The 22,249-nt window shown below is 54.2% G+C and overlaps 1 protein-coding gene across 1 annotated transcript in view; it reads left to right on the top strand.

The window, feature by feature from the left end:
* The window catches only part of LINGO1 (leucine rich repeat and Ig domain containing 1), a 149,989-nt gene that overhangs the window by 8,085 nt on the left and 119,655 nt on the right, over positions 1-22,249 (top strand). Inside the window, exon 2 of the mRNA XM_061447295.1 lies at positions 3,918-4,033. The gene's annotated coding sequence lies outside the window, so the exon portion shown is untranslated. The remainder of the gene's footprint in view (positions 1-3,917; positions 4,034-22,249) is intronic.

Genomic DNA, 22,249 nt, shown 5'->3' with positions numbered 1-22,249 from the left:
GTCCCATTGTTATGTGCTGTCTGAATGGTGTCAAGCTCTGAATTAGCTCAGGCAATTTACTTCATAAAGCAACACAGTAAATATGTCAGCACTCAGTGCATGTTTTTAATATAATATTTCAGATTGTTTTGAAAGAAGCCAAGATCCTGCTTTCCCTCTTCATTAGGAACGTTTTATGTGGAAAGGATGAACAATAGAGTTTGCCAGAGAGCAAGCTTTCCCAAGTATTTGTTGCTGCTGAGAAATAGGCTGCTTTTTACAGCAAACCCCTCAATGCAGAACTATCAGGGCAATTAAGCAGCACGTAAGCTGCCAAGGAGGGCTGTAGGATTGGCTTTGCTGGCGATGTTGGAAGCCAGGCTTGACCGTAACCATCAGGCATGCTTTAGGCACAGTGAATACCCATTCCTAAAGCGGGAATGGGTAAATGACCCTCCAGAAGCTCCTGGCCACCCGGGGCTTTCAGAAATACAATCTGAGCTGCTCTGGCACGGCACTTCCAGGCTGTGTGTTGTGAATCTTGTGATGTTTCAGCCCAGAAATGATGGCTTTGGCTTTTAACTCACTTCTCAGCAGGACCAGGGTGGGTTCTGTCCCGGGCTCCAGCTGGGAAACTTGGTTTCCTGCCATGGAAAGGGTAAGACCTTCTTCCTGGCTGGTTGTGATGTTCTGTTCTGGCTGGCGCTACTCAAAGTGAAAACCCCCAAATGCCACTGCAGAGCTTTCATCAGGGGAAGCGGGCTCCTGTCTGCTCTCCGAAGAGCTTCCCTTTCATCACAAGTTGCAGGAAACTTTCAGGGAGCTCCAAACTTTTCTCTTTAATGAGGACAAACCTGGAGGGATGGTGGGAGGGAGCCGTTCCCCAAAGCCCTGCTCTCCTTCCAGCAGGCCTGTGGCCCTGCTGAGGTGGGCTGAGATGAATTCCTTAGAAATAGAGGGCAACCTGGACCCTGGAGCCTTCCCATCATGGAAAAGCCTGTCTGACCCGCAACCTCACTAGTTGGGATGGGTAGCACCTAGGTGCTGAAGAGGGATTTAGGCAAAGAGGGGGATCTCACTGCTAGGATTAGCCCAGCAGAAATGCTCCAGAGAGGAGAGTGTGTGGATGCTGTGGGATGCAGGCTGGGCAGGGATGCGGCACCGTCCCTTCTTGCACCCAGGACAGGCAGGATGTGATTTTTCTTCACCTCCCTGTAATCCTGCTGCTCAGATAGTCTTTCTGAAGATCTATTTTTTCCCCCCACTCCTAAATGGAGTATTTAAGCTTATTCTTTTGTTTCTGTGAAAGAGGCAGTAAATCCTTTATCCTGCCTGCCTATTTCTGTGTGCTTATTTTCTCATTGTGCTCAAGCTTGTCAGCTGTGTCAAAGCCTGGAAACCTTGGCCTCTGTTGGACTCCAGACTTGGATTTCTCTGTATTTAACAACACAGGCTCCCTTGGACTAACAGTTCTTTTTAATCCCCTTGGTGGTGTCTGGTTTTTTACCTTTGCAAAAAGACCTGGTTAAAAAAAGCCCTGACAAAAGGGAGCAAGCAGAGAGGTAATGGTCTGTTGGGCTCATCCCGGCACAGCCTGCCAGCACCGGCAAGGAGTCACAGCCAGGGCATCCTCCTACCCACCCCATGCTTCTAGGGTACCAGGGCTGCCCCAGGGAATGGGAACCACCTTACAAGGGAGCTTAGCTTGTGCTCTGCGGGTGCCTAATGTTCAGGCAGGGGACCCGATGAGCTCAAAGGCAGGATTTTGGCATGCATGGGGATTACATGGGAGCAGGCAGATGGCTCCCATATCTGGGGCCATGTGCCAGCTCCGGCTGTGGTGCCCGCTCCTGGGAACAAGTGTGGGGAGTCTCCCTGGGGGAAATCTGACAGTCAGATATCCATCCCTCCATCCCTCCATCCCTCCATCCCTCCATCCCTCCATCCCTCCATCCCTCCATCCCTCCATCCCTCCATCCCTCCATCCCTCCATCCCTCCATCCCTCCATCCCTCCATCCCTCCATCCCTCCATCCCTCCATCCCTCCATCCCTCCCCATGGCTGGAGAAAGGGATACCAGGCTGTGGTGCTTGTGCCCACAGATGGGAATTGGGATGCTCCAGCCCACTGTGTGCCCCCATGGGGGTGGCAGAGGCCTCAGGCCCTGTGGTTCCCCTGGGTGAGCCTCTCCCGCTTTGTCCCACAGCCGGGCTGGTGCTCCATGAAGGCCCGTGGCAGCTTCCCACGCCAGGCAGCGCGGTGTTTGTGCGAGAACAAAGGGATAAACAATGGAAACTGTGATTAATTAGTGCAGCTAATTAGCAGCGTGCTTGGCCTGGGCTTGAGCTCGGGAAGGAGCCAAGATCAGAGGAAAAGCTGCCAGAGAGACTCTGGTGGGAAGCTCATTGGGGAGTGAGCTGGGGCAGCCGGGAAGGGGAAAGGATGCTTTTCCTTTGCTAGGTGCCCGTGCAGGGAGCTTGAACAGGGGAAACACCAACCACGGACCGAAGATGTGCTGCTAACACGCAGCCGTCACCACCCCATCAGCATCCTTCCATTCTCCAGTCCTGTCTGTGCTGAGACACCACTTCCCTTGGCCACAGTCAGCATCCCACCTGCACCCTGACGCTGTAGGTGCTAATTCTGAGCCCTCATTAGGGTCGGTGGAATAGTGTTCTCCCCGCTCTCCTTCCCTTACGAGGTACATATTCTTTCCTCTCCATTTGAAAATTAGCACAAGGACCACGATCAGCAAACAAATTTGCAGCAGGCACATGGTGGGCTCAGAGATTTGGAGGAATCCTTGGCAAATATTTGCCAGGCTCCTCCATGAACCTCGTGAATACTCCTCATGACCGAGAGATGCTGAGCAGGACTGGCACCTTGGGACGGGATGCCAGACCTCGTGTTGGGGATGGCTGCTACAGGATCCCTAAGCTAACAGCTTTTCCTTCCTTCCCTCCCTCCCTCCCTCCTCCTCCCTGTCCTCTTGCTGTGCAGTGTGAGGATATCTTAAGATGTGCTACACTTGACCGCAGCCATTGCAGGATCACATCATTCCCATTAAAAGGTGGCTGTGCCTAAATATCATTTGCTCAGCAAGGTCTAAAGCGGTGCCCTTTGGAGTAATTGGGAGACACGGCCCCTTTTCTGAGGATGGGAGAGTCTATTTTGCAAGGTGCCATCACTTTATTATTAATTTGTTAAACACTGACTGCTCAAAACTGTTTGAGATGCAAAAAAGGATGCGAGCTCTGCCTTGGGGACCTCACCGTTGTATAAGAGTATTAAATCAAAACCACGCTGGAGAGGATAGTGCTGCAGGTGAAGGTGAAGCTGGGGACAAGAGGGGTGAAGGTGCCTCCTCCTCTGTCAGGAAAGGGTCTTGCTTCTGTTTCAGCATCAGAGCCAGGAGGAGCGCTTGCAGATCAGCAGGTCAAGGACCTGCCTTTCTTTGTATGTCTGAGATTGGCAGTGGGACCCCTTCGCTTGGGAGCAGGGGGCAGAGCTGCACCTCACCTCATGAGACCCTGGCTGGGCCCATTGACCTACGGGGTTCCTTCCTTTGTATGTTCTAGCTGTGTGCATCAGTGGGCAGGGGGGCTGCTTGTGCTTTCCCTCCCTCCCCACCAGTGATGCTGGGAAGCACAATAACACCCTCTGAGAACTGTTCCTGTGCCTGGCAGGAGCCTCTCAGGGGCTGATGGACCTCTTCAGGTGTTCACATCTGCTCAGGGTCCAGAGCTAAGCGGTTCCTGCCTGAATCCTCTTGCTCCCTTGATGGTGGGGAGGGGGGAAATAAGAGCAACATAAAAAACTGCAAGCTCTTCACCTTGCTAACACTGGAGTTGGACTCCCTCTGGGGCCGAGTTTGCAGGGAGGGTGATGGAGGCCCTGTGTGCTCAGCCTGATGTCTCCTGTGCCTTTGTCACCCGCAGCCCTCTGTGCCCGGGAGCCATGAGCTGCATGCAGAGCCACTGGAGCAGCCCCCCGGTGCTGCTAGGCTGCTGCTAGGAACCAGCTGCTGGGACCCAGCTTCTGCATCCCTCCCAAGGTAAGGACCCTGTCTGTCTGTCTGTCTGTGCAAAGCAAGGGGTTCTGGTGTCTTCAGTGTAAGGACATGGAGCTGTTGGAGCAAGTCCAGAGGAGGGTCATGATCAGGGGCTGGAGCACCTCTGGTATGGAGCCAGGCTGAGAGAGCTGAGTTTGTTCAGCCTGGAGAAGAGAAGCTGCATGGAGACCTCAGAGCAGCTGCCAGTGTCTGAAGGGGGCTACAAGGATGCTGGGGAGGGACTCTTCATCAGGGACTGGAGCGATAGGACAAGGGGTGATGGGTTCAAACTGAAATGGGGGAGATATAAGGAAGAAATTCTTTATTATGAGGCTGGTGAGACACTGGAACAGGCTACAAGTGATAGCTGGGTTATTTATTGTTGCATCTCCTGTTTTGCCCAGGTGGGCTCTGTTCCCTGGGCAGCACGCACAGTTCCCTGCCTGCTATCTGCTCCTCTCCACCTCAGTTTGAGGGGGGTCAGAACTGCCCTTGTCTTGCAATTAAAGGGTGATTCTGAGGTTGGGGTAGCTCCTGATGTAACCTGCTCCCTGCAGACCGTATCCCATCTGGGAATTTGCTTGCAGTTTTAAGAGGAAGCCTGGGCTGCTGCAAGGAGCCAGGCTTGGGTGGGACCAGTGCCTTACGACTGCCTCTGCTTCCCTGGTGTACTTCCAAGGATAATTGTCTATAATTTGCCTCTTAACGATGCTCTGGAGGCTTTGCAGGCATTCGCTGCCTTTCCTCCTGCTGTAAAAGGCCTTTGGGGTATTTTGGAGGCTTCCTGCAGTGGGGGAGCAATGGGGGTGTTTGGGAAGGAGCTGAGCCCTTGTCGCAGTGAAACACCCTTGTCTGCTCTTTGCTCTTTGAGGTTAAAGAAGTAAGAGTTTGGTTTGTGGAGGGTGAGCTGGGGCTGAGGCTGATGCGGGTCGAACTCCTTCCTGATAGGTGCAAGATCAGTACTCACAGCATCAGTATTCACAGCTGAGGAGCGGGATTTCGGTTTAGGGACCCAAAACTCAACTTCTGGGATTGTTTTGCATTGTGAGGCCTCTTGTTTTCAAGCTTCTCCTTGCAAACAGAGGCATCAGCTCTGTGCAGTAACATGGGAATCGCAGCTTCTCCGTGTGTGTAATCCCTGTGTAACGCAGGGGAGCTGGGCCTGGAGGAAGATGCTGTCACCAGCCTGACACAGGGTCCCGTTTCGGAGGCCTGCAAGAGGGTGTTTTAGTGAGCTAATAACATAAATCAGAGCTGAGGTCTGGCTTGTCCCAGTTCCTTCTGGGAGCTGGGATGAGCTGGGATGCAGGGGCTGGTTAGCACGGCAAAGACTGACATCCTCGGCTGTAAATATCCAGCCCTCTCTAATCCTCTTGGTAGCTCCAGCACTGCTGTTTTCCTAAGAGTTATTTGACTCTTTGCGTTGCGCTCCTCAGACAAATGGCTTTTAAATAAAACCCTCTGCTAACTCGTTAGGCCTCCTGTCCAGGTCACTTCCTGCGTGGGTGATTTATAGGGCTGCTTTTAACATTTTATTAACTTTAAATCGCTAGGGCCAGTCAATTGGAGTCTATCCCATTAGCTGCGGTGTGTGGTGGCCCAGGGCACCAGGTTCTCCTGCAGCTTCCCTCGCTTCTGGGGAGGCCGTGATGCTCTGAGAGTGACCACAGGCGAGAGATGGGAAAGAACAGGAGGAGGATTGAGATGAGGAGGAATAGATCTGGAATGGAGAAGTGAGTAGTATAAGGTTTAAAGAGATAATGGGGCTTGTGATCATATCTGGGGAGCTGGCTTATCTTCTGGCACTGGTGTTTTCTTGGCTGCATCCCCCGCAGCTCATGCTGGATGATGCAGTCATGGGAGAGGAGCATCAGGTAGCTGCTCCATACCCATCCCAGTCCTGGCAAGGGATCACAAGTAGGATGTGCCTGTATTAAACCCCTCCTGTAGCAGTGCCGACTATGGAGCCTGCCTCCTTGCCTAGTGCATGCTTTAGCTCCTGGCATTCCATCCGATCCATCCTGGGGAGCTTGGATCCAGCTCTGTCACGCAGGAGGCTGCTGGGAGCCGCTGGGGGCTGAGCGGGCTGGGAAATCCAAACGAGACAGAGCTTAGAAGTGATGTGAGGTTGCAGCAGCAGCTTTGATTATCTCTGGTTTTGTTGCTGCTCTCCCCCTGTGCCCTGCCTTTGTTCCACCCCTGCTCGGAGATGGTATTCAGTGGAGTTTTCCAGCTCTTGGTAACAGGGAAAAAAAGCTCGAACTCCTGCACAACCAGAGCTAATGAGCTCTCTCTGGAAATAAAGGTATCCTGAGGACAGCCTTGCTATACAGAGCAGGCTGCTGCGGCCACTGCCTCCGAGCAACGATCCAGCATGGGGCTTAGCAGAGCTGTCCCCTCTCATCCTTCCATTTGGCTCTGAGAAAGCCAAACCATGGTTTGCTCCTCTGGCAGGAGGGAACACGCATCCCCATGAGTCAGGACCAGTTTTAACTGGCTTGGAAAGGTTTGGTTTACACCTGGCTCCCGTTGCTGTCCCTGCACATCATCGTCACCACCGCATTCCCTAGGGTGCACAGGGTAAGGAGGTGGGCTCGCTGCAGCCCTGCGTGCCTGCAGGGGAAGCAGACCCGCAGTCCCCAAGGGCTGTTGGGGTTGTCAGGCATACGGCCAGGAGGGAATTCATCTTGCAGCAAAGCCGGCATCTGAAAGCCATCGCTTCTGATGTGTCCATGATTTGCTGAAACCTGTGTCTCCTTTGTCATATTTCTTCCTGTCTCTGCCTCAAATCCCAGAGCAAAGGCTGAGAAGTCGCTCACAGAGAGGAGCAGGGTTTGGGCATGTTTTCCTCCACCTTTAAATATTTATTCTCAGCTTTGGAGATGCACAGGCTGTGGTGTGGCAGTGTCTCCTGCATGGCAGAGGAGTGATGTGGGGTGTTTGCCTCTTCCCACGGGTGAGCTCCATCACTGGGGTGGCACATCCCCAGAGGCACCCAGCCCTGCCTGACCGTCCCTGTGCCCGGCAGCACGCAGAGCTGCTGCTGCAGCCTTTCCCTTCACCTTGGCAGCTTGTGCGGGGCTCTCAAGGTCGTGCAGGTAGCCAGAGCGATGCTCCAGCCCTGGCACTGTAGCCTGAGCTGCTGTGCTGCGCTCAGCCGGAGCTTCGGGCCTCCCTCCCTTCCTCTTGTCTTGCTCTGATTTTCCCAGCCTCCCTGCTCGCTTGGGTACATGGATTGAATTCGGGGGGAGCAGCTCCGTGCCGTTGGGATGCATGTGCCCGGCATGCCGATGAGCAGGGCTGGTGCTGGAGAACGGTGGCTCTGTGCAGGATGTGCTGGGCACTGAGGGGCTGTGCCAGAGCATAGCCATGCTGCACGCATGGGTCTGTGGGCCCAACAGAAGGGCAGGTGAAGTCCCAGTGGGTTGCACCCACCACCCTTGGAGCATTTCCCTGGATGCTTGTTCTCACCTCTGGCTCTGCCATTGCCTGGACCAAGGCAGAGGGAATTTTGCGTCTTCCCCTTGTAGCTCAGATACGGTGGTGGTAAATTACCAGGAGAAAAGCTGGGAGCTGGTTTCTTGTGCAGCAGCTCTGCAGGGGCTGGGAGGATGCTGCCCTTCCAGGTGAGCGGGCACACTGCTTCCTCTGCCTCCAGCCCTTGTGAGCACCACGCCGCAGCTGGTACCCATCGGCATCGGGCCTTGTCCCCTGTCCCCACCAGCGGTGCCACCGCAGGGACCCAGAGTGTGTAGGCACTGGAGCAGAAAACCCTCTGCAGAGGCCCACGGTTGGGTGGCAGGTGCAGCTCTACCGGGAGATGGCTGAAACCAGCACGTCCTGAAGGCAGGAAGAGGCAGACGAGGCAGGAGCTCAGGGAGTGGGATTTGTTTTCTCTTAAGGAAGAATAAATGCGAGCAAGCTCACTGGAAAACTGAGCTGCAGTGAGCATGAAGTGATGAGGTTGGGGCCATGGCGCAGGCTCCCTGGGCTGCTCTTCCCAAGCCTGCCTGCCCTCTGCCTGTACCCACCGTAAGCTGGCAGCAGGAGCAGCCCCTCTCAGCTCTCTCTGGATTTCAGACCAGAGCAGCCTCATGAGTAGTAAAAATGTCCCCAAGATAAACTACTGCTGCTCTAAGAAGTGCAATGATCTTGGACTGGTTTGTGTTGAAGGGACCTTAAAGCTCATCCAGCTCCAACCCCTGCCACGGGCAGGGACCCCTTCCACTAGAGCAGCTTGCTCCAAGCCCCTGTGTCCAACCTGGCCTTGAGCACTGCCAGGGATGGGGCAGCCACAGCTTCTCTGGGCACCCTGTGCCAGCGCCTCAGCACCCTCACAGGGAAGAGCTTCTGCCTAAGAGCTCATCCCAGTCTCCCCTCTGGCAGGTTAAAGCCATTCCCCTTGGCCTGTCCCTACAGGACCTTGTCCAAAGCCCCTCTCCAGGTTTCTTGTAGGTTCCCTTAATGTATTGGAAAGATGCTCTAAGGTCTTCCTTATATCCCTTATAATGATGTCTTTTCTGCTATTGCAGCAGTGGGTACTGAAGTTTGTTGGTCTTATGCCATGTCATGGCAGAGCTTTTGCATACAGGAGGGTAATGCCAGGAGGAAAAATGAATTATAGCAAGGACATCTTTTGGGGAAGAAGCTTTTGTTATAGGTTTGTTCCTGCTTGGTTGTGTCACTGGGTTAGAGCCACTGTGCCCATGCAGTGTGGTACCAGTCTCTGCCTGCCCCTTCCCTCCTGCCTGCGCCTGGCTGGTGGCTCTGAGTGATGTTTAAGGAAGGTGGAGATGTGCCATGTGTTGTGCTCCTGCCCTGCCTCCTCATGGCATCTCCTCAGGTCTCCCTGGCTCCAGCAGGAGCAGACAGTGCCACAGGTGTCTCCTGGGTGTGAAAATGGGAGGCCTGAGACTTGTAAGGAAATGTTTCTTTAAGATCCAAACTTATTCAGTCATCGGTCATTTGACCTCAGAAACCCCTGTGGCACTGCATGGGCCATGGGCAAAGCTCCCGGAGCACGCACAGGGGACGTTTGGAGCTGGATGTTGCAGTAACTTATTGGTGAATGGTTGGGATAAGTCATAGCTTATAAAAGCAGCCAGGAAAAAGATTGCTGATTAATTCTTGTGAATAAACAGTGGCGAGCAGCGTGTCTCAGTACAAGCCAGACTGACTCTTACGGTGATTCATGGATTTTTCCGTAGGAAAAAATCGCTTCTGTGGGGATTGCTGGTGTGTGGGGTGCCTGCTTGCCTCCGTGAGTAATTCCCCCCTCCGAAAGCACCGGGGTGTGGAAAAATGATGAACTTCTATGTGGGAACTGCAGGGGAGACTTGAGAGGGAGGAAGGGATGTGCTTGGCTCCACCACTGCAGCCAGTGACTGTATCCTTTTGAAGAGCACCACAGGAGGTGCGGGAGTGGGAATTTCACTGCCAGAAACGCTGAAGGAGGCGAATCTTGGAGGGGAGGGGGGAAGAACGGAGCTGAGGTGTCTGAGCACGCTTGCTATGTGAGGTCAGCTGGGACCAGTGATGCTTCCCCTTGAAAAGTGCTGTAGCACTAGTGGCAAAGCAAGCACCCAAGGAGAAGTGTGTCCCCAGCATCATTCCTTCCATTTCCCCATCATTCCACTTCAGTTGGGTTTGTTTTATTTCCAGCACCTTGGCTTTGTGCTGGAAGCTGGCCAGCATGTGTGCTGCTGGGATCCATGGGCTCAGGGTGGAAGCATGTGCAGGAGGTGGTGGCTGGAGGTGTAACCTGTGTCTGTGTGATGCTGTGTGTTTAAAACAGCCAAGGTGGGATGGGGAAACGCTGGGTGAGGCACTAGGCATAGGGATGGGCAGTGCCTGTGCTGTGGAGTTGGCACTGGGGGTGGCACCGGCCCTTGCTGTGGTGCTGTTTGGTTTGGAGATAGAAGCAAACCCACCCCCCAGAAAATAGAACTACATCTCAGGAGTTCTCCTTAGCTGAAACTTGGAACTCAGTTTGGCTTCTTGGTGGGGTTTTTTGACTGTTCTTGGTGACAAATGCAGGTATTGAGTTTCCCGGCACAGCAAAGGCAAGGTGGCGCAATGGTGGGAGAGGCTGGTGTAGAGATGCAGTTGGGAAGGAGGAAGAAGGAGAGGTCAGCCTGGAGGCTGGTCCAGCCCCAGGAGGTACCAGGCAGGCTGACACATCCCTTGGTGCAGTAACCACGCCATAGCAGCTTGGCTCTGCCACCCTGGTCCCCTTTCCCCGCAGTGTCTCCATGTGTTCCCAACCCAGCACCGCCTCCTCCCCATCCCTCCCTCCACCGCGATACCCATCCTGTATTCATTACAGTGCCCGTGTACTTCTCCAAGCCCAATATACTTTGAATTACTGCTCGTCTATTCCTCTTGACATCCTCATGCTCATAACTAGGAAGCCTGCATTACCCGTTTGCACATCTGTCAAGCTGCGTGTTCCTCGGCCATTTCCAGAGATACATAAAATTGCCCATGGTTATGACATTATTGACAACCCGCCCCGTCTCCTTCCCCCTCCCCAAGCCCAAATGGCTGCCTGGCTTTATGAGGATTGATATTTGGGTAGTAAATATTTTAGAGCCTCATCTGATGAGTGTGTCTGTGCAGATGAATACATTTCTGGCTAAGGACAGATGTTGGAGCTATCTCCATTGGAAATATGGGGCCTTGTCTTTCCCTCTCCTGCCTTTGCAGTATCTCTGTCATCTCTCTCCAGCCCTCCCAGTGCTGCCTGATCCCGGTGGGAGGAAAAGGAATTAGAGGGGAAAAAGCCAAGCAGAGCTGCCAGGAGGGACCAGGCAAAGCACTGCGAGGGATGTTGCATGTCAATGGCCCATCACTGCAGCATCGCGATGCTGGGCTCCCCATGTCCATCAGCAGCAGGACTGAATTTCTACCGGCAAGGAGGTTTCCTTACCCAAACCTGGCGAAACCACCAATTCCTGCTGTGCTGGACAAGCAGTTTCAGCCCCTTTGACAGAAGGAAGACAAGCAGCAGTCTGTCTGTTGTTTCCAAGGGATATGTTTTAACTTGGCTGTTCTGAAAAGCTGCTTCATCTCCCAGAGTTTCTAAACACAGTTTGATAAATGCCTGTAAAGAGGAAGCGACCCGGGAATAACATGGCCTGGGTGATCCGAACAATAATTTTATCGTGCTGAGAAAAGCAAGGAGCCCATTTTCAGCTCCTCAAAACGATTTGCTCTTTTCCTTCAATCAGCAAAAAACAAGCATTGCCTGAGTCCTTGGGAAGAGAAGCAGATGCAGCTTCTGCAGAGTGAGCCGGTCCTGGTTCGGGTTGTCACCGCGGGGCTCGGGCTACATCTGGGCTGGGAGCATCGGGATTCAGGGGGCTTTTAACGTACATCTGCACTTGGAGCTTTGCTTGTGCTGCTTAATGGAGCGGTCCTTGCACCCAGACCCAAGCCTGGGCCTGGGACTCTGGTTGGAGCCCACCCAAGGCAAGACAGCCCATGGGTCCCCTCACTCCGTGCCTTCTCGTTGCCATTTTGCTGCTGTTTTTCATCCTCTGAGCCTGGAGAGAGCACACTGAAACGTGTTAAAAACCAGCTCATTTGCCTGGGGGAGGCTTCCCAACCGCTCCATCACAACCCCTCCGGGGCTTTGTCATGAGGGCAGGAGTTTCCTGGCTCCGAAGCAGGGTGCTGTGTGCTGGGGGGGGGGCAGCGGGAGGTGATGTGGGGGCTGCCAGGATGGCACCCCCGCTGCTGTGTCACCCCAGTGCCGGCTGTGCCTGTGATGGGGTGTCCTTTTCCCCACCCTCTTCACTTGCTGACAGCAGAGTGATGTGCAAATGGGACTCAGCATCATTGCTGGGGGTTTAGGGGGAGGATGGAGCACTCCTGGGTCTTGCTGCTTGAAGCTGCTGCATAGACAAGGGGGAGTATATGGATTTCTCTGTGGGTCAGAGCCTGTCAGCCACCTCTTTGGGGCCTGTTGTGTTGGTGCTGCAGGCGGTCGCTGGTACCATGGAGTCCACCGTACCACCTAATGCATTTCAAGGAGAGATCTGTGACATCGAGGAGCTGAGCTGGACAGGATGGCTTTGCCAGGGTGCTGGGGGAGGAAAACGTACCCAACTCTGCTTGCGAGGGTTTGGTGTCTCCATCTCCAAAAGGGAGGTGCTCACCGAGGTGAGGAGTTCAGTGGCCTCCGTTACTCAGGGATGAAGGATGCTGCCCTGCCCCTGGCCAGTCTGCTCTTTTCCAGCAGTGTAGTATCTATTTATTTATGATTTCCGTGGGTGGTGTTTTGGATGATCTATTGAGCCAGAGTGAGATATTTTGAGGCACAGTGAGATATTTTAAAAACATCTCATCACTCTGGAAATATCCATGGTGCGATAGCTCCGTATTAGTCATTCGGAAAGGGAGTGATTTCAATGAAAGAAAAACCATTTCATCTTGTCAGGGCATTTTCACTCACTGTCTGCCAGGCAGCTGCTGTCACTCTTCAGTCTCTGTGGCTGGTTTTACTCTTCTCAGGCGCTGCCTTTTGATTTTATTTTCTAACAAGAAATAAAATAAACCCTCTAATGGATATTGGTAGCTATGAACTCATCAACTGTCAGGAAGAAAGAGCCTTTAAAAAGATGCAATAAACCCTCTTTGCACTGGATTATTTCCAGTGGGATTATTCCTCCCGGGGACTATCTCCATTTGGAAGGAGAAACTCCTCCTCCAGGTATTGGACCTTGAACAAAATCCGGCATGATTTATCCCCCTGGAAAGTGGGAGTAACTCCAAGACTCTTGCACACCAGCTGGGGATGCAGAATTAGGCTCACGGAGAACAGGAGGAGAGCTGGTTTTGTGCTAGGAGAGGAAAAAGAAACCTGTAAGAAAACACAACTGATGAGGCCCCATCCTGCAAGGGAAAACAGCACAAAGCCGTTCAGCAAATGAAAAGCCAAATGAGCTGTAAAAAAACCCACCACCAGGCTAGGAGAGATTTTCACTTGGAGGGAATCTGCCATAAATCACCTAATACTCAGGTTTGCACTGCCATTTGGGAAAATGTGCATCATATTCCTCCAGTCCCTGCTCTGCTTTATGTGCCTCTGGAGCTGGGGTTTCTATAGCACAGCCCACGTGCCCTGGGGAGGAGGCGATTCGGCTGAGATGCTCCCATCTAGTTTGTCCTTTCTCCATAATCAGGCTAAGAGTAATTGCACTGCAGTTACACTATGTGCTGTCGCTTCGTGGGGAACAACTGCTATTGCCTTATGCAATCCATAGATGATTCCGTAAATGACTCGGAATGATCCCTCTGTGGTTAAATGCTTGGGTGGTGTCAATACCCAGAGTTTTCCCAGGGTGCAGGATGATGCTCCAACGCATCCAAGGGCCCCTACAGGGAAGCTCAGTGGGAATAGGCTTGTGCCCAAGCTGTTCTGGGGGGATCTCTGCTGCCGGGGCTCCCCCTTGGCCATCTCCTTTGAGTCAGGCTGGGTTTCTGCCTGCATCCCCATGCATCCCGTCCCAGCTCCTGCTGCTGTGGTCAGAGTGCAGCTGCAGAGCCAGGGGTTTAAAATAGAAGCTATTAACTAAAGAGCAGGGGAGGGCAGGGAGGAGGCAGCCGGGTCCCCAGTGGTGCCTTGGGGTTTAGTGAGCGCTGATGCCTTTGGAGCCTTCTCCCCAGCTCCTCGGGGACAAAAAGGGCATCACTTCCCAGAAAAGCAGGAATCAGGGGGGTCGTGGAGGTGGCTGCCCTACACCAAGTGCCCATAAACCCGATCTCTCTCTTAAAGCTTGGCTTGGCTTTGGGGACTTGTAAGCTTTACAACTGTTGCCTTTTATTTCTGGTAAAATAGAATGAAAACGGCAAACCAGAGCTGTTTCTTGCCTTGCTCCTCTTCCTTTTCACTCCCACGCTCGCCCCAAATACTCTTCCTTGGCTTTGCGCTTGGTGCTCCCATGCCAGATGCTCTTAATTCAATTAACGCAGGCAGACCTATTGCGTTTCTTGGCCAGAGGCAGGACTTACCACCTGCATGGTGAATCCTCTGCTCCCTCTTGGAATGGCATCTCCTGCATCCCTGTGCTGGCGGTGAGCACGTCCCCATCCCGCGCCCCTGAGTCAGCAGTTTGCTGCTATTTCACCTTACGAAAAATAAAAAGAAGAAAGTTCCAGTATTTAAAGTATTTAAGCAGATGGGAAGCCACAAACTGCAGTCGGTGGAGGGAGCGTGTTTCATGACTAACAAAATATGCCAGGTAGGCCGTTCCACTTGAGATATTTTCAGGAATATAATCACTTTCACACATCCTCATAAATTTGCCAAAGTGTTAGTTTTCCCCCATATGGATCGGGGAGGATGCAGCATGTCATGACTGTTGCACAGCATCTCGAGTGCCGTGTCTTTGTGGTGGGTTGGCTTTTTCTTCTTTCTTCCCCGTAGCCAGGCTGTAATTGAAAGAGAAGGTTGATTCCCCCTTCCCCATAGTTAGTGTGGGCAGAGGGTCGGCCTCCAGCTCCTTGCCCTCCATCCAGGGAAGGCAGTGGTTAGATCTCTAATAATTCCCGTGGGTTGGGAACTCGCTGGATGGCTGGGCCCGAAGAGTGGTGGTGAATGGCATCACATCTGGTTGGTGACCAGTCACTAGTGGTGTCCCTCAGGGCTCGGTGTTGTGGCCAGTGTTGTTCAATGTCTTCACTGATGATCTGGATGAGGGGATAGAGGGCACCCTCAGTGAGTTTGTGGATGACAGTGAGTTTGTGATGGGTAGGAAGCTCTGCAGAGGGATCTGGACAGGCTGGATCCATGGGCTGTGGCCAATGGGATGAGGTTCAACACGGCAAAGTGCCAGGTCCTGCACTTGGGCTACAACAACCCCCTGCAAGGCTCCAGGCTCAGGGAAGAGGGGCTGGAAACTGGTCATGGGAAAAGAGCTGGGGGTGCTGATTGATGGAGCTGAATGTGCCCAGGCAGCCAAGAAGCCCCCAGCATCCCGGCTTATATCACCACCGGTGTGGGAGCAAGGCTAGGGCAGTGATTGCCCCCCCTGTGCTGGGCACTGGGGAGGCTGCACCTCAAATCCTGGGTTCAGCTCTGGGCCCCTCACTACAAGAGAGACTTGAGGGGCTGGAGCGGGGCCAGAGAAGGGCACCAGAGCTGGTGCAGGGCCTAGAGCACAAACGTGATGGGGAACGGCTGAGGGACCTGGGGGGTTCAGTCTGGAGAAGAGAAGGCTCCCAAGAAACAAGGGATAGGAGAAGAGGAACCGGCCTCAAGCTGCACCAGGGCAGGTTTAGATGGAGCTGAGGAACAATTCCTTCCCCAGAGGGTGCTCAGGCATTGGAACAGGCTGCCCAGGGCAGGGCTGCAGTCACCGTCCCGGCAAGTGTTCACACAGCGTGGAGACGAGGCCTCAGTGCCGTGGGTTAGTGGTGGCCTTGGCAGTGCTGGGCAATGGTTGGACTGGAGGAGCTTAAAGGTCTTTTCCAGTGTGGTTGATTCAGTGATTCTATGACTGTGTGAAAAGGCTGGGGTTGGGCTGGAACAGTGCCAGGGATGCTGTTCCCACAGGGGAGTGCCAGCAGGGAGAGAGGGATGCTCTAAGGAAGCCCCAAAGGCTGCATCCTTCCCATTGAGAGCCTTTGAATAGAGGCTCCAGCATCGCAGTGGGGTAAACAAATGCAAAATATTTTGAAGTCATTCAGTCTCAGCATTGGATTCTTTCTTTTCTTTTTGGTATCCTGGCAAAATTAAATAAAAGGACCCGTTTTCTGCATGTTATTGATCTTTCACTCAAAATCTGGGCCCTTTTCCAGGAAAAATGAGCCCTTTTGTGAACAAAGAGACAGGCACCTTCCCAACAAAAGTCAGCCTTCAAATCCAATGTTCTGTGTGTTTGAAATTTCATGTTTCTGAAAGGAAAATATCAATTTCACTCAAATTTGCAGACAAGTGATGCAGGGATGGGGGGAGACTGCCCTGAATGGATTAGTGAACATTTGAAGGCCAAATTGCCAGAGGGATTTCAAAGCAAAGGGAAAAACAACCTTGTCCCTGGTTTTTGAACAGAGTTCGTGTTGTGAATCCAGAGCTGGGCTGTTGGGCTGGAGATGCCTTTGCTGTCCTCATCCCTTGGTGACCTGGAACCTTCATCATACACACTGGCCATGGCAGGAAGGCTCAGCCTGTCTCTTGTGGCCACATCTCGGCCTCAGTAGTTTATGTGCCCTTGGTTTTTTAATGTGGAGCCAGGTACTGAGCTGGTATAAGCTGGTGTTGTTGTTGCCTTGGTTGGACACCCCGTTGAGAGCAGCTTGCTAGTGTCTTAGACAAGCTGGGCTTTGCCAGCAGTGTCTTACAGGTTAAGTCATTAACTCTCTGTGGCTCATTTATTTGTTGGTAAAGCACTTGGGAATTGCTTGGGAGGAGATGTGTTACGCTTGCTTGGACCGTGCTACCACACGGATACTCAGCTGTCGGGCTGGGTATCCCAAACACGTGTTTAGAGCGCAGCCCATCACAGTGACACCCTCATTTATAACGAGGGGGGCTGTGTTCACCTCCCAACCCTGCTGCTGCATCCTTTGATAGGAGTAAATAGGTTTTCTGTGTGTTTTCTACCCGTGCAGCAGTGATGCCCTTTCCTCACTGTACTGTGGAGGGGATGGAGACAACGCTGGCTCAAGCGTGTCCACCCAGCCCCATGCTCACTGAGCAGTGCCACAGGAAAAGTTTGCCTGTCGACTGGAGCAGAGGAGTTCCCCCCCCGTGCCCCATTGGGGTTGCTCCCCGTGCGTGTGTAAGCTTGCTTATCTTTGGAAAGGCACGGCGCCGCTGACAAGCGGTGCAGGAGATGGGGGCAGTAGGTGGATCGTTTTTAGCAGCGCGCACGCACGGAGCAGACAGCTTGGGCATGTTCCAAAACACTTCCCACGCCCCCAGGCTGAATTTTAAGAAGCTGGGGCATCTGCACATTCAAAATGCTCCGGGGAAGTGGTGTGGGGGGGGAGAGAAGGGAAAGAATCCCAAAGGCAGGCAGAGCAGCCAGCGCCGCGTGGAAGGGGCAGGCAGCACCCAAAGGCTGATGTCTTGCTGCGGCGGGGAGTTTGTGGCAAAGGCTGAGCAGCTCCAAGCCGCTCTCCGGAGGGGCAGAGCACAGGTGAGCGTGGAGCAGCGGTCCCTGGCTTGCCTTGAGGCTGCTGGCAGGCTGGTCTTGCTCTTGGTTGAGTGGGGGACAATGGGAAGAGGAGCTTGAGTTATCCAGGAGCGGTGTCCGGGTGAGTGACCGTGCCTCCCGTCCATCCGGGGTATTGCAGCCTCCGAGCAGCTCCCTGTGTTCGGGGGCGTCCCAGCGCCTTGCAGGAAGAGGACGGGATGGGGCGGTGATGGGGAATGGGAATGAGCCCTGTGCTTGTCCCACCGTGTCTGCTTCCAGGAGCTGCCCGCGATCCTGCACATTAACGGCAGTTGTCTCACCAGCTTCTTTCTGTGGGGCAGCCCTGGTAGGGAGGACCAGCAGCATCCCCTTCTGCATCTCCTGAGGGGGCTGAAACAAGCAGGCAGCTGGCAGGGGTTGGTGCTGGGAGCACCCAAGCCCTAGGCTTGCTTGCACTGACTGGCTGAGGGCTCCCTGGGGCAGGGTTGGACATACAGCTGGAGAGGGGAGCTTCTTGGGGATGGAGGACAGCCTGGGTATATGGTCCAGTGAAGCCTTGGAGCCCCTATGGTGATGATCTGGGGCTTCTTCTTTGAGTCTTGGTATAGCTTTGTATAAGTAGCTTCAGGCTGTGAAGGTTGTGAGGCTTTCTGTGCGGGGTGCCCAGCATTAGTGCTGAGAACAGCCCACTTCTTGCTGCTGCTGCTCCCTTGAGATCCAAGGTCCCAGCTCCTGGTGACGTGGGGCCTCAGAGGTCTTGCACTGGAAGGGATGGGTGTAAACCTGGAGAGCCTGAGCTGTCTTCTGAGTTCCTCAGCTTACCAAGCTGATCTGTGCTCTGAGATCCAAGGGTGGAGATGCATGCTCCATTGAGGTCCTGTTCCTGCTGGGTATCCCATGTGACGTCCTGGCAGCCCTGAGCCGCCCTCTTTGGGGTGTTCTGGGCTGTGACAGCTCCCTGCTATCTCACAAGGCACACGGGATAGGCGCTGTGGATGCTCCTCCCGGAGCATCACGTGCAAGAGGGGCATCTTCCCAGCGCTCCCCTGTGGTTGTCTTCCACGCTGCTCAGCAGACCGTCACCCTGGCATCCGGGCTTCTTGCGCTGCACCCTTCTGCAGACAGAGCGGGTGCTTTATTTCAATGGGACTTTTGCCTGGTGTGGAGGAGACAGGGAAAGGAGGGAGGTCCAGGCGTGGAAAACAGCCCTGCCTCTTCTGTGAGCTAAATGCCCCCAAGCTCCGAGCTCTTTGCCTTTCCATTTGGGAAGACGAAACTTCTTGGGAAGCCTCCGGTTCTTAAGCATCCCTTCCAGAAGAGGCTGAGGCAGGTAAATTGTGGGCTTTGCAGGTCCCTTTGTACCAGCAGATGTAACGCTCTCCACCATGTCCTCATCCCCTAGGGTGGCCTCATTGCAAGGAGCAACATTTTGGCAATGGTGCCCTTCTGGTGGGCAGGGGGATCCCTGACACCCAAGGGAGGAGGACAAGGCCCTCCTTGCTGCAGTGCTAAACACAAGGTGCTCTTCTGCTGCATGGCCCAGGGTGAGGAGGAGGAAGGCAGAGAAGGATGGGGATGGACTCAATGTGCCCTGGGGACTGGTTCACTCCTGCTAATGAGCAGTGAACGAGCCATAGGCAGCCGTGCTCCTGGCACATAATTACCTTGCTGGGTGCAGGGAAGGGAGCACAAAGACTCACTGGCTGCAGGGACTTTAAAACCTCCCCAGTCTGGAGCTCATTTGGGAAAGGCAACCGAAGGAAAAGCCCAAACCCCAACGTGTTTGTATTTTACGAAGCCATTTCTGCCGGGCAGGCAGGGCAGTCTGTTACCCAAGTGTCTCACCTTTGGGTTTAGCTGTAAGCATCAAGATGTTCTGGCTTTTCTCCTCCTTCAGTCCTCAGAGGGGCACAGCCGAGGGGCAGGCTGGGGCTCTGCCTCCCTCCCCAGTCCATGGCTAAGCTCATGGGTGGTTTGGAGAGAAAACTCAATCTAGGAGTGATAGCAGTGGGGTTTCCATGGGACCAGGGTACCCGGCCATCCCTTTGCTAATGTGATTGCACTGATGCTGCCTAAGGGCTGCCGGGGTCCTGGCCTGAGGCTGCTGCTCCACTGCCTGGGGGTGATCCTGGAGCTGCCCTGAGGGTGGCTCTTGGGGCTGTGCCAGGCAGTGCCATCCCTTGGGTGCTCCTTGTGCCCGGAGGGTGGGATTGCTGCTCTCCTGACACCAGGGCACACCTCATTAGCTGCCTCCATCTCCTCTCCCCTCTGTTTAGCTCCAGTTTTGCAGTCGTTCACCTAATTTATGTATTTAGTTATTTGCTGGCTTGAGGGGTGAGATGGCTGCAACGAGTCATGATGGGGCTGACAGATCCCTTCCCTGTGTGCCCTGCCATGTAGGTCATATAGGGCACAAAGGGAACTGGGCGTCCCAGTGTTTCCCTCCCCCTATCACCAATTAAACTCTGTGGTGTTTGTTATAGGGTCTGGCAAAGCTCAGACTTTCAAGGAAGTGTTAGGGGCTGATGTGTGGCTCTCCCTGGGAGGGCAATGGGGACATAGAGACATGGCGTGACGGGGGGGGGGGGGGGGGGGGGGGGGGGGGCAGTAGGGTGAGAACAGCTTGGGATCAAAGCCTAAAGCAGCCCTGCCTCTCTCTGTTGGCTGCAAAGGATTTGGGGCCATACTGAGCTAAGGGAAAGGCTCTTGGCCACATGCATGTGCCTTGTCCGGGAATAATCTCACAGGGATGACAGGCTTATTGTGACAGTGGCTTCACCCCCATTGCAGTGCACCTGGGTGTCTGTTCCCATGCAGCATAGGGTCCCATGTCCCCTCCCTGCTGAAGGAGCACTGTCACTTGGTGCTACGCACCAGCAGGGCGCAGGGGATGGCAATTTCTCTTCCTCAGCGTGGTGCTGCGGATTCCAAACCCATCTCTCCTGCTGCCAGCCCAGTCCTGGTGGCAGTCTTGGTCCCCCTTCCTTCACACCCTGACCCCCTTTGGAAAACCAGCAGTAACTTCGTGCTGTCTTATGAATTGTTAGTATGGAAACCCCAGGGAAAAGGGATCCATCCCCTGCACCCCATCACCACCCCAACCTCTTCCTCACTGCTGTAGGATGCTCCCAGCATTTCCTCCCTGCTTTTTGTAGCCCAAGCTGACCTGGTCACAGCCACGCTGCATTTAGGCTGAGCTCTTTTTTGTCTGCCCTGCTCCCTCCAAACGTGGTGGGCTGGAGCTTGCTTTGCTGGCTTGTTGGTACTGAGGAGGTGGCCTGAGGCTGTGCCTGGTGCACCCCAGGCTCTTCACACAGACAGCATCACCCTGCCTGCTCTTGTGAGGGCAGTGCTCAGTCCTCACTGGGGGTCCCTTTGCTTTAGCTTTTTTCTCCCAGATGCTGTTCTGCAGAAAGGGAATGGGGACAAATTGGCATCCCTGGCATTTCTGGCTCTCCCCTCTCTGTGCCTGCCTGCTTCCACTCCCTTCTCTCTTTAAAGAGATTCAGGTCATGCTTGGAATTAGGGCTCCCAGAACTGCAGAGAAACAGCGTTTAAACTGCTTACAATCGATTAGATGGAGTGCTTTGGGTTTGGTTTGTCCTCCCACCCCTGCCCTCAGCTTTGGGTGGCTGTTTGCAGCATGTTAATCCTTGCTTCAATGCCTTTGGCATCGTGGGCTGCTCTTCCACATGAAGCAGGTCTGGGGTCCCCAGGGGGCTGCTCCCCCTTTGCACCCCACTAGTAGCCGGCTGCTCCCACAGAGACCTTGCAGGAAGGTCTGTGATTCAGCTGGCTCTGGTTATCGCGGCCCCCCGGCTGGGATTAGACACAGATAAGATGATCAATGAATCCTTCTCTTGGCAGAGGTGTGCCAGGAATCCTTCGGGGAAGGGTAGGGAAAGGAGGGTTCAAAGGCAACAAGAGTGGCTGGAGGCGAGGGAGGGCACAGCCCATGCTGAGAGGTGACAGCAAGGGGGCTCTGCCACTCTCTCGCTGCCGGTTAATAGGAAGGCTTCAGTACGTGGTGGAGGAGAGAAGAAACCCCGTGCCGCTGCCGTGCCTGACGGAGAAAGTAGGTCAGGCTGTGCTGCAGAGCCCGCTGTGAAGGCAGAGCCCCCAGCACAGCCAGCACCCACCTCTCCCCACATCCTCCCCATACCCTGGCAGCCTGCGCTATGCCAAAGACAGCCGCTGTGGGGCTGTGTTGGCACCAGCCCCTCACCCTGGTGTCGGAGCGGCTCTTTGCCCTGTAGTCCCGCTGCGGTGGCTCTGGGTGAAGGTGGCAGCAAGAGGAGAAACAGAGCTGGAGGGGATGCACAGGGAAGTTCCCCTGCTTGCCTCCATCCCTGAGCCAGCCTCCTGCCTCGGATGTGTACTTGGCTGCAGGAGCGATGCAACTCCAGCATCGTGAGGGAGCAGCCGCTCCTCTGGCTCCACAGCATTTCGGGGTGCCCTGTTATCTGGGGGTGGGCAGGACCAGCCCCCCATTCCGGGAGTGTTTTCTGGGAAATCTGGGATAGAGGGAAAAAGGCTGCGTTTAACGCCTAAATCTGCAGTGATTTTGGATGCCTCCCAGAGCCCCCCTTGGAAGGGAAAGGGTATAGGACAGGATGGTCCTGGGTCCTGAGCAGGTCAGGCTCAGATGGGGCTGGCAGATGGAGCATCCATCCATCACCACTTCCAGTAAAGTCTTATGGCTGCTGGATGAGGGGAAAATTAAGACATTCCTTCAAGCCAGAGGTGTTTCAAGTGCAAATCAGGAGCGTTTCCCCAGTGGCACTTTGCTATAGCTGTGGGCACACACGGGGTGACCAGCCCGGGACTGCCAGGCTCAGGAAGGTGGCAAACCCATGGTGACATGGCTCAGGTGACATCAGTGCCAAGACCCAGAGGTGGGCAGGGGTGCTGCATCCTCTGGTGAGGACCTGGCGTGATGGAGAGGGCTGGTGTGAGGATGCAGCAAGCCAAGCGGGGAGTAAATTGAGTGTGTATATCACAGGCAGGTCTGGGCTTTATTGATTTTCAATGAAAGGCTGTGTCATGAATTTTTCTCTCCCACTGTACTTGCTGCAAA

This window comes from Pezoporus flaviventris, unplaced genomic scaffold (assembly GCF_033815535.1).
Source record: "Pezoporus flaviventris isolate CSIRO_AGI_PZ_B2104156 unplaced genomic scaffold, CSIRO_AGI_Pfla_v1 ptg000006l, whole genome shotgun sequence".
NCBI classification, from domain to species: domain Eukaryota; kingdom Metazoa; phylum Chordata; class Aves; order Psittaciformes; family Psittacidae; genus Pezoporus; species Pezoporus flaviventris.
Note: the sequence above shows the minus strand (reverse complement) of the source record. Positions and strands in the feature narration are given on the sequence as shown.